Below are 12,764 nucleotides of genomic sequence, written 5' to 3' on the forward strand. Positions count from 1 at the left end.
CTCCCCTCAATCTCCTTTGCTCCAGGAAGAACAACTCCAGCCTTTCCAACCTAACCTTGGGCTGGATTTTGTGCTAGAGATGGGACTCCAGGCACTGCTTCCCCCCTCCCAACTGGGAGACATCCTCCCTTTAAAGACGGCCACGGGGTTGGCCGTGCAGTGCAGAGGGAGTGGGGTCCCAGGGTAGGGAAGGGGTAAAGTGGCTCCCAGTGGGAGTCCTCAGTGGGCCACAGATTGCCCACGAAGGAGGAATCCGCCGCCCCCATAGCCCACAGGGTTGGCACCTCATGTTACAAGGCATCCTCCCCGCGTGGTGGAGGCCCCACATACTGCTGCTAAGATCCCATTAATTTGAAACTTAAGGATCTCACGGCCACTTGGTGGGATGGTCGTCGTCGGCCTAACCCACCCAAGGGAAGATCACTTGGCGACCCGGAGGAGGCAATGGGCAGTCCACCCCGTCCTCCCCAAGCACCCGTTGCAAAACTCCGTGACTCCAACTCCACCTCTGACCCCTCCTCGGGTGGTACAGACAATCGCAGCCCTTGTAACTAATATCCCCCATTCCTAGAACCATTCTGGTAAATCTCCTCTGCACCCTCTCAAGGACCCTCACATTTTTCCTAAAGTGTGGTGACCAGAACTTCACGCGATGCTCTAGTTGGGGCCTAACCAGAGCTTTATAAAGATTCAGCATAACCTCCCTGTTTTTGTGCTCAATGCCTCTATTTATAAAGCCCACGATCCCATATTCTTTACCAACCACTCTCAATACCACCTTCAAAGACCGTTGTACATGCACCCCCAGATCCCTCTGTTCCTGCACAGACTTTAGAACAGTGCCAGTAAGTCTATATTGCCTTTCGATATTCCTTCTGCCAAAATGCATCAGCTCACACTTATCTGTATTAAGTTCCATCCGCCATTTGTCTGCCCATTCTGCTAGCCTGTCTATGTCCTATTGCAGGCGACTCTTAGCAACCTCATTTTTTGCCACTCCTCCAAGTTTGGTATCAACGGCAAACTTTAAAATTCTGTTATTTATTTCAAGATCCAATTCAGTTATGCAAGCTAAAAAAAAAACAATAGTCCAAGCACTGACCCTTGGGGAACACCAATGTCTACCATCCTTCAGTCTAAAAAAACAATTTACCACAACTGTTTTCTGTCTTAAGCCTTTTTTTATCCAATTAGACACTGATCCTCCTATTCCATTTTATTAACCAACCTTTTATGTGGTACTTTGTTGAACAATTTCTTTAATCCATATACATTAGATCCACCACATTGCCTTCATCAACATTCATCAAAAATGTCAATTATATTAGTCAAGCATGATCAGCCCTTTACAAATCCTTAACTATTTTGAACCTCTATAAGTGCCTGTTGATTCTTTGCCTGATTTTTGTTTCAAAAACCTTACCCACCACTTAGGTTAAACTAACTGGCTTGTAGGTGCTAAGACTGTCCTTACACCTTTTCTTGAATAAGGGTGCTATATTTGCCACTCTCCAATCCTCAGGCACATCCTCTATATCGAGGGAGGATTGGAAGATTATGGCAAACCCTTTCACTCTCTCCACCCCCACTTCATTTTGTAACCTGGGATGGAAACCATCTGGACCAGGTGATGCATCTACCCTCAGCACAGACAGCCTTTCTAGTACAACCTCTTCTTGTCAAGTTTTACCCTTCCATTGCCTCTATTCTATCTGCATCTACAACCTTTTTTCAGATTCCTTTTCCTTAATTATTCCAGCCTTGCCCTGTGCCTCTAAACATATATTACCCTCTTTGTCCCTAATAGGCCCCAATCCACATCTTAGTATTCGCTTACTATTTACATGTTGGTAGACGATTTGTGGGTTTCCTTTTATGTTAACTGCCATTCTACTTTCATATTCTCTTTTTGCCAGTATTATTTACCTTGTCACCTTCCCTCTCAACTTATTCGACTTGGCCTGGTTCTCTACCTGAAGAATTCACCTGACTTGCATCATACATCTTTTTTTGTTTCATCATAATCTCGAACTCCCACGTCATCGAAGGAGCCCTGTTTTTGCTTCCGCTACCTTCTGCCCTTGTTGGAAATGGACCTCACCTGTACCTGAAGCATCTCTTCCTTAAATATATTACATTTTTAAAATATTTTTTATTTTTTGAGGACTTGTGTTACAACTACAAATATTCTATGGATGTATTTTTTTTAACCAAGTTCACTTGAGATGTTGTTTGAAAACCACCTGTGCTGGAACCCACCTGTGATTTGGGCATAGGAAACATCAGAACCCTTTGGGACTCGAGGAAAAATGGTTACAGAGAAGACACATGTCAAGGTTTATGGAGGTCAGGAGGTCGACTCTCTGTTTGGGGTTTGGACATTGTTTTCAGTTTAGTTGGAGTGTGAACTGTTTGAAGACAGTTTGTGCTTTCCTGCCAAGGAAAAGGAAACCACCCAGCTCACCTCCTCATCTAACTCTTGAAGAAATCCTGCAAAAATCCAGTGTGGGAGAATTAAAATCCCTGGTGCTCTATAGCTCCTGAGAACCTGAGAAAAATCCAGATATTCAAGTGTGCGCTGGCAGAAAAACCCTGATTCCACATTTCTCCTGGAAAAATTATTAGAATAATTCTCAACATCTCCAGAACGGACTGCCTCTGAAATGCTTCCTGTGACCATCAGTCCAAAAAAGGGGCAACTGACTTCCTTGCATATCTGCTTTCTTTTGGTCAAGAATTTGGTCAAAGTGGTCTTTTTGCCACAGACCTCTGCAGCGAGAATTTCTGCATGTTTCCAGTGTGTGTGTGTGTGTGTGTGTGTGTGAGTGTAATTGAGGAATTTACAAAGGGAACTTTCATATTTCAATCTGTGTGTTAATGCTTTGCTTCATTCCAAATTAAAACATGTTTTATGGCATTTTTTTAATGAAAGAAATCTGGTTGGTGTACTTTAATCTGGGATTAAAAAAAAGGAGTGTGTGATTGGCTGTACCGGTAACTGGGTAAATATTTGGATATATGTTGTGACCTGTGCAGAAGTGGAACTGGAACAGTACTCCTCCCACCTCAATCAAAAAAACAATAACTCATTGTTCTGCTGCAGTTTTGCCTGGCAGTCTTTGATTCCATTTTATGCTGGCTAGATGCCTTCTCATCGCAATGAAATTAGCTCTCTTCCAATCTAGACATTCTACCTATGAAATTCCTTGCTTTTCTGCATTACAACTCTAAACCGTAACTCTAAACGATGATCACTGTTACCCAAGTGCTCCCTCACCGACACTTGGTCCACTTGGCCCACCTCATTTCCCAGCACCAGGCCCAACAATGCCTCCTTTCTAGTGGAGCTAAGAAGCTACTGATCAAGGAAGTTCTCCTGAACACAATCCAGAAACTCCTCCCCTCCTTTCCCTTTACTCTAAAATTATCCCAATCGATATTTGGGTAATTGCATATATCACCATTATTAATATCTATTATTCTATGGAATGATCATCCATCATAAATTTATCAAAGCCTGACCATGCCTGGTACTTAATAGATCATCGTTTTACATTTTATGCATAAAGCTTAATAGAAGCTCCAAACCTTCCTCAATGTCCAACTGACAGGCCTTTAGCTCACAAGCCACTTGACACCAGATCGTGCTTTTGTCAGTCGGGGCAGTGCCAAGTTGATACCTTGTTTTTTCTTCAGTATGGACCTAACCCATGTCAACATATCTACTTCGTTTTTCTATTGGTCATTACATTCAGATTCAGAGAGCATCAGTGGGAAATCATACTGACACTTTACATTTGGTTTCAGCCATTCATTTCAAGAGTGATTCAGCTGACAACCTTCCCTCTGAATAAAAACTCTTAGTTTCCAATGAACACCTTTAGAGAATCATCCTCTTCCATCACGTTAAATAGATCCAAGTCAACAGTGAAGATTGAAACTAGATGTAAACAATTTTTCTTGATGCCCTGTTTATTCATAGGATACAGAATTACACAACTCTACCTCTGTACACCAACAGCACTTGTATCAAGCAGGCTCTCTTGATATTTACTTTAAATCCTTAATTGAACAATGCCTGTCAGCTCTTTACCTTTAACAACATAATTAACCAAGAACACGCCAGAGGAGATGAGGTTAGTGATGATCTGGGAAACAAAGTAGATGCAGTGATCTGCTGCAGAATGTTGTGGAGAGTGAACAGATGAAGAAGCACTGCAACCAGAGTCAGTGATAGAAAGGTAGCTCTGCTTCTAGGTGATCTGCTTTAATCATTTAAATAATTTAACAATTGCAGTGAATGGATATTTGACTGCATTCTTCAGCTGCTCTCTGAATTTAGTCTGGGTCACATAAATACAGGTGTTGGTGCAGGTGCTCAAAATCTGCAGCATGTAGCCAGATTGTTCAGTGATATATACAGGATCATGGGGACGTGTGTAATATAAAATGTCAGCAATTCGACAATAAAGAAAATGTAGAACATTTGTCATCCATAACAATATAAAACTTTCAGATATAGTGAACATTAAAATGTTATAAAATTATACAGATGATTTGGAGTTGGGGACCACGTGTAGGGTGTCAAAGTTTGCAGATGACACTAAGATGAGTGGCAGGGCAAAGTGTGCAGGTGACTGTGAAACTTTGCAGAGGAACATAGATACATTGAGTGAGTGGGCAAAGGTCTGGCAGATGGAATACAATGTTAATAAATGTGAAGTCATTCATTTTGGTAGGAATAACAGTAAAAAGGATTATTACTTGAATGGTAAAAAGTTGCAGCAAGCTGCTATGCAGAGGGACCTGGGTGTCCTTGTGCATGAATCGCAGAAGGTTGGTCTGCAGGTACAGCAAGTAATTAGGAAGGCAAATGGAATTTTGTCCTTCATTGCTAAAGGGATTGAGTTTAAAAGCAGAGAGGTTATGTTGCAGCTGTATAAGGTACTGGTGAGGCCGCACCTGGAGTACTGTGTGCAGTTTTGGTCTCCTTACTTGAGAAAGGATGTACTGGCACTGGAGAGGGTGCAGAGGAGGTTCACTAGGTTGATTCCGGAGTTGAGGGGGTTGGCTTATGAGGAGATACTGAGTAGATTGGGATTATATTCATTGGAATTCAGAAGAATGAGGGGTGATCTTATAAAAACATATAAAATTATGAAGGGAATAGATAAGATACAAGTAGAGAGGCTGTTTCCACTGGCAGGTGAAGCTAGGACAAGAGGGCATAGCCTCAAGATTAGAGTGAGCAGATTTAGGACTGAATTAAGAAGGAACTTCTTCACCCAGAGGGTTGTTAATCTATGGAATTCCTTGCCCAGTGAAGTAGTTGACGCTTCTTCAGTAAACGTTTTTAAAGCTAAGGTAGATATCTTTTTGAACAATAAAGGAAATAAGGGATACGGTGAGAATGCGGGTAAGTGGATCTGAGTCCATGAAAAGATCAGCCATGATCTTATTGAATGGCGGAGCAGGCTCGAGGGGCCAGACGGCCTACTCCTGCTCCTAGTTCTTATGATCTTATGATCTTCTCTGGGTCAGTGTGATTCTCACTCTTTCTGTGATCCAGTAGTTTCCTGCGGACTCTGTTGCCCACTAAAATGTGTCTGACAGTCAGTGCATTGAGCAGTAAAATCAGAAGGAATGGAAGGAAAGGGGTTAAAATCATACTGAGGCTTTGAAATGCTACCCAGGCAGCTTCGGTGTAAAAGCTCAGCGATTCAATTGCCCCCTAGGATACATTGTCAATTATATATTCAGGTTCATATATAAAGTACCAAGGAATATTTTTGAAGCAGAACAGCACACTCACTGTCGTTGCAATTACAGTCACAGTTTTCTCTGTGCAATATTTTGCTTTCATTTTCTGGCAACAAATTGCAACAAATCGATCAAAGGTGAAAGCAACAGTGAACCAGACAGAAATATCTGTGGCTGCAGAAAGCAGGACATGTATGAGAGAACATGCAGGTGTGGTGTCCAGGTAAGTACCTGGGAAATGAAAATGAATAAGTGTAAACAATATCACATCAGTGAAAACGACCAGTAGATCTGCCATTGCCATGGCCACCAGGTAGTGGGTGATACATTTGGAGAGTCCGCACTTTCCTGGTGACAGGATCAGAATGGCCACTGAGTTAACTGAAATAAATGGAACAAAACACAAGATAATTATAGTTGCCATCTCAGAAAGCATGAAAATTTCATAGGAACTGAAGGACTTTAGAAGAGGAGTTGGCCATTCAGCCCATCGAACTTGTTATACCATTCAATTGGATTATGGCTGATCCATACCTTAACTTTATTTATCTGCCTCGGTTCCATAAACTTCAATACTCTTGCTATGCATATACTGCCTGCTATGTTTCCTGCATGACAGCAGTGACTATGCTTCAAAAATTCTCTATTGGCTGTGAAGCGCTTTGTGATATCTAGCTGTTGTGAAAGCTCATATATAAATGCAAGTCATTTACTTCCTTTTTCTTTCTAACAACAATCTCATTTTTGAAATTTTGAATGGACCTAGCCATAACAGCTTTTTTGGGGAGAGAGTTCAAGATTTCCACTATTCTTTGTTTGAGATATTGCTTCCTGAAAGCCGAGCTCCAATTTTAAGGTTATGTCTCCTTCTTCTGGACTCCCCCAACAGAGGGAACGGTTTCTCTCCATCTACCTTATCAAATCCTTTAATTATCAGAGGCAATTCAACTGTTGACACTTACTCTTCCATATTCAAGGGAATACAAGCTGGGTCGATGCAACCTGTGCTCATAATTTAATCCTTTCTGCATCGATACCAGTATTGTGAAACTGCGCCTCACCTCCTCCAAGACGAATATATCCTTCCTGAGGTGAGGAGCCCAGAACAGAATGCAGTTACTTTAAATGGGGTCTAACCAGAGTCTCTACAGCTGTAGCCTAACTTCCACGCCTTTGTATTCCAGCCAACCTTGAAAAAAAGGATAACATTCCATTCGACACTTCAATGATTTTTTTAAATATATGTATCAACGAGCTTTGAATGATTTCTGTATTTGAACGCAAAAGCTCTCATGTCTCATCCACAGTTCCTAACTTGTCCTGATTTAGAAAAACTTTGATCTATCCTTCTTCGGTCCAAATTAGATGACCTCACAATTTCCTGTGCTCATTTCCATCTGCCACAGTTTTGCTCACTCACTTAATTAACTGATGTCCCTTTGCAACTTTCAGCTCCCATCTAACTTTCTGTCATCAGCAACTTAGATACGTGACTCTCTGTTCCATCATCCAAGTTATTAATTGATACATTGAAGAACTGAGACTCCCTTATGTATGACATTAGTTACTGTCTCAAAAAATTCAATGAGGTTAGACATGATTGTCCATTTACAAATCTAGTTACAGATAGGGATCCCAGTGAGCAAAGGAGTTACATATAATAATCTGAGAGGCAAAAAATTCCCGCTATTGATAACATGGAAAAGGCAAATATAGCTAGGGATTTAAGAGAGCATAGGACTTATGGACTTGGATCCCAAAAGCAATACATGTTTGTGAAAAATGTAATGGAATTGAAAAAAGAGACTTGCTTTTAGTAGCACCGTTCATGGCCTCGCCCTTCCCCCACCATCTCCCGCGTCCCACCCCCCCGCCCCGCCCAAAGTGATTTACATCCAACGAAGTGCATTTTCCTTTGAAATGTAGTCACTGTTATAATGTAGGAAATGCAGCAGCCAATTTGCACACAGCAAACCCCCATAAACATCAATGTGATAATAACAATGAATGCTTCACCATATAGATCATTTGTAAATTTTTCATTATTTTGTTCCGGAGATATTGTTTTGGAAATTGGTAAAGAAAGGATAGCATGAATCCGAGCAAGTAGCAGACAGGAAGAATCAGGGAAAGAGAAAACGAGGGCACAATGTTTAGTGAAGAAGATGAATTTCAGAATTAAATCAGATTTTGCTGTTGTAACAGAGTTGAAAGTGTGTGAGCAGAGCAGGAAGATGAGGAGATGGAAGAAAAGCTGATGGTTGATGAACTTGGGTTTCAAAATTGGACAGTTCCTGACAGTTGAAGAGACACAACCCTGGTGGTCCAGTTATTTATAGGATAGGGACAGTCTACCTGCTCAAAATATTTCTTCCATAGTATTGAGTGGAATATATCTGGTTAAAAGTCTTTGGTATGGTGTAATTTGCTGCACCAAGCCTATTTCCTCTTGTCACCATTTATGGTCACACTTTCACACCGACATTTAGTATTGGATCTTCTGATGTAAACATTCTGAATGACATTTCCCTATGTAATCAGTTACATTTTACGGTTTGTTGATGAAGCAATTGAATGACTCAAAATGGTTTTTGAACAATGTCTGGAATTTATTCTAATAACTGAAATTTGTAAACACTAAAATATGGTTTTGAACAGAATTTGAAAATTCAAAAAGGATACATTTCAAAATAATATAATTAAATTTACATTGCAAAAGGTATTTGTTTACATTAAATTGTTAAGTAGCTTACCAAGAACTCCAACAACTGCAAGAAATGGATAGTAAATGTCTTCTATCTGGTGGAATATTGTTGGTTCACGCATTTTCTGTGAGATGTGATAGCTTTTGTCGATGCTGGAGGCAATAGCTCTGCCTAATTGCACAATGCATCCAGAGGAACCTTGTATTTATACAGAAGGGAAATCTCTAGTGACATGCCTGTTGCATCATCATTACTATTAATTACAATTAATTGAACAAACAAGTAGAATCAATCATGTGAAAACTTATATACGCATCATGGAATAAAATGTATTTAACTAGAGCTTACACAGACTTACAGTAAGATATTCCATTGAAAATATAATTGCATGTGAGCCTCCCAGAGGAAAATTATTGATCTATTAAGCATAGGTAGTTTCATCGATGGTATTGAAATTTTCTGTGGACCGTACCCTCTCAAATCAATATAAAATGTCTGTAATATTTGGACAATTTGTAATGTATTTTCTTGTGTATTTGATACCAAAAGAGTTGAAAAAAATAATTTCTCTGCTTTGCAAATCAAGGAACTTCAGTATTAAAAAAATTAAACTTCTTGAAAACCAGATTTACTATTACAATAAGTAATCATAAAGGGCTTATAAATTATAGATGGTGCTACCTGTGAACACTTGTGTGTTGGAACAACAACCTGTATTTCTAAACCACCTGTAACATAGAACAATGTCCCAACGTGCCTTACAGAGACATAATGAAGATGGCACTGAGCAAAAGAATGAGAGATGAGGAAGGATGACCAAAGCTTCACCATTTCAAAAACAGGGGGCATAGATTTAAGGTAAGGGGCAGGAGATTTAGAGGGGATTTGAGGATTTTTTCTTTTCCCAGAGGGTGGTTGGAATCTGGAACACACTGCCTGAAGGGGTGGTAGAGGCAGGAACTCTCACAATATTTAAGAAGTATTTAGATGAGCACTTGAAACGCGATAACATACAAGGCTACGGGCCAAGTGTTGGAAAATGGGATTAGATTAGATAGGCGCTTGATGGCCATGACGGACATGATGGACAGAAGGGCCTGTTTCTGTGCTGTATAATATTGACTCGATGAAAGAGATGGGTTTTAAAGAGGGTCAATGCCTTTGTCACTTACAGATTCAGCCAGGTTACCATCATCCACATTCTACGAACTTCAGCTTATCTGAAAATCTACAGTCCAACTGTAAGCCCATACTAGTCCTTTGCACTAAATATCCCTGTCCCTGTTGACCCACATTGGTCTCTGTTCCTTCCAAGAATGAAATTTAAAATGATCACCCATGTTTAAATTCCTTTGCAGCATCACCTGTCCCTATTGCTGTAACTCCACACCTTCTACCCCAGCCCAGAATTGTGTTTTTCTCTGACTCTGGTCTTTTGTGCACCTCTCCCTCCATCTGACCCACTTTCATGACCAAGCCTTCACACTCTGGAATTCCCTCCCTTATCCCCTCTGCCTCTTTATCTCCCTCTCCTTTTTCAGTCCCCCCATAAAACCCACCTCTTTGACCGAGTTTTTGGTCGCCCTTCTTAATATCTCTTTTAATCCAATGCCTTTGTTTGCATGATTATTCCCCTGAAAAGCTATTTGTGATGTTTTTCTATGTTAAAGGTGCCATGTAAATGCAAGTTGCTGCAGTTGTTCTATTAGTGTCCGCCTTGTCTCACTAGTGGCACTGATGTTTCTCAGTCTTCATGGTGTTAAGTTGAAGTCCCACTTCAGGACTGAAGTAAAAAACTCATTGATGATAATTCGGTGTAGTACTGAAGGAGTGCTGCATTGCCGGTGGTGCTGTCTTTCAGTTAAGACGAGAGACTGAGACCGAGTCAGTCTTCCCAGATATACATAGAAGAGACCAGGGCATTTTTTTCAAAAAGAACAGGGCCGGTAAAAGAAAGCACTTGCATTTATGCAATGGTTTTCACGACCTCAGGACATTCCAAAGTAATTTTCATTGAATTAGGTTACTTTTCTCTAAGTTCTCCTGGTTTCCTGGACATTATTTATCACTCAACCAACAACATGGAAAACTGATTATCTGGCATCATTAATTTGATGGTGAGCTTGTCTCTTGGCCAATTAAGGGGGCATCCCTGTGAAAATCATATTGACTGCCCTTCACTTCCATCTCCCCCCAACCCCGGGACTGGTTTGGCACCTGGAAACACTCCTGACATCGTCACGGCCACCCCGCCGCTCGGCAACAGGACCTCCACTTCAGTATGTAAACTATGTGGGAAATGCATGGAAAGGTAATGTAATTGATTTTTGTGAAACGTTCACTTACCTTTCCAGGCAAAGAACAGCCCCAACTCAAACGTAAAATTCCTTTTTTACAGGAGAGACAAGCATTCCTTCCTGGGAGAGTTCATTTCCTTGTCTGCAAACCCAAATCTCCAACATCAACTGGCTTTTAGCTGCTCCTGTGGTCTTCTTCACTGCAAAATTGAAACTGACATCTTGTTAACAGAAGTCATAAGACTGTCATAAATTCTTCCTGTTGCTTTGATACAAGTTTACAGCCTGCACCTCAAACACAAAATGTCAACATTCAAGGCTCACTATTGACAGAATGTCCTTTTTTTTCAGTTAGAGGCACACAGACCTCTTAGTGTAAAAAACAAAATTCTTAGGACAACGTCGATGCTGACCTTTTGAGAAAGGCAGCTGCCGATATATGAGAAGTGTTCAACCACTTCTAAAGTCTTCCCTTCAATATCAATAGCTGGAGCTTTAAATTCTTGTCTAGGGAAGGGCTGGTGTCTTGCTCATGTTTAGTTGAGAGATCAAACATTTGTATGCAGAGCTCGAGGTTGGCTTGAATGTCACTTGCAATGTGGGCCACAACTGTGCAGTCATCGACATATTGTAAATAGTGGATATGCTGGAGGGTCAACTTAATCTTGGTTGTCAGTTGTTGAGCTTCTCATCAAGTCGAAACTGTGTCGTCACCCCTTGTGCAAGTTAGCCATAAATTAGTTCCATGAAGAGAGTAGGCACAATCGCACAACCTTGCTTGACGCCCGTCCAGGTACGAATGGGCTCAGCCTGCAAATCATTGCAAAGTTTGCTGTCATACCATTGGCGCAGTGGTTAGCACCGCAGCCTCACAGCTCCAGGGACCCGGGTTCGATTCTGGGTACTGCCTGTGCGGAGTTTGCAAGTTCTCCCTGTGTCTGCGTGGGTTTCCTCCGGGTGCTCCGGTTTCCTCCCACATGCCAAAGACTTGCAGGTTGATAGGTTAATTGGCCATTATAAATTGCCCCTAGTATGGGTAGATGGTAGGGAAATATATAGGGACAGGTGGGATGTGATAGGAATATGGGATTAGTGTAGGATTAGTATAAATGGGTGGTTGATGGTCGGCACAGACTCGGTGGGCCGAAGGGCCTGTTTCAGTGCTGTATCTCTAAAACTAAAACTAAAAACTAAACGATGATGCAGAAGTCATGCAAGTCTCTGGAAAACTTTCCAAAGGGCTTTGCAATTTTTTTTTATTTAGAGATACAGCACTGAAACAGGCCCTTCAGCCCACCGAGTCTGTGCCGCCCAACAACCACCCATTTATACTAACCCTACAGTAATCCCATATTCCCTACCACCTACCTACACTAGGGGCAATTTACAATGACCAATTTACCTATCACCTGCAAGTCTTTGGCTGTGGGAGGAAACCGGAGCACCCGGCGAAAACCCACGTGGTCACAGGGAGAACTTGCAAACTCCGTACAGGCAGGATCCAAAATTGGATCCAGGTCGCTAGAGCTGTGAGGCTGTGGTGCTAACCACTGTGCCGCCCCAGGGCTTTGAGATTGATAGAATCAAATGCACTGACAGATCAATAAAGGTCACGTAGAGCTCTTTGCAATGCTCCACACATTTTTCTTGAATTTGTTGAGCGACCCGGATAATGTCTGCGGTCCCCCTGGATGGTCAGAAATCACATTGGGTCTTTGTAAGGATGTCATCGCAGACAGATAAGAGGCAGTTCAGGAGGATTCATGTGAGACATGCCTCTATAATGCCCACAAATCGATTTTTCACCCCTCTTAAAAAGTGACACAATGATGGCACTATGAAAGTCGGAACGCAGTATCTCTTCTTCCCAGATTTTTGTCAAAAGGTCTGAGAGTTTGAGCAAGATTTCATGACCAACAGCTTTATAGATCTCTGAAGGAATGTTGTCCTGACCACACACTTTGTTATTTTTCATCTGTTATATAGCCTTTAGTAACTCAGC

The sequence above is a fragment of the Heterodontus francisci genome, chromosome 9, assembly GCF_036365525.1.
Source record: "Heterodontus francisci isolate sHetFra1 chromosome 9, sHetFra1.hap1, whole genome shotgun sequence".
Lineage (NCBI taxonomy): Eukaryota > Metazoa > Chordata > Chondrichthyes > Heterodontiformes > Heterodontidae > Heterodontus > Heterodontus francisci.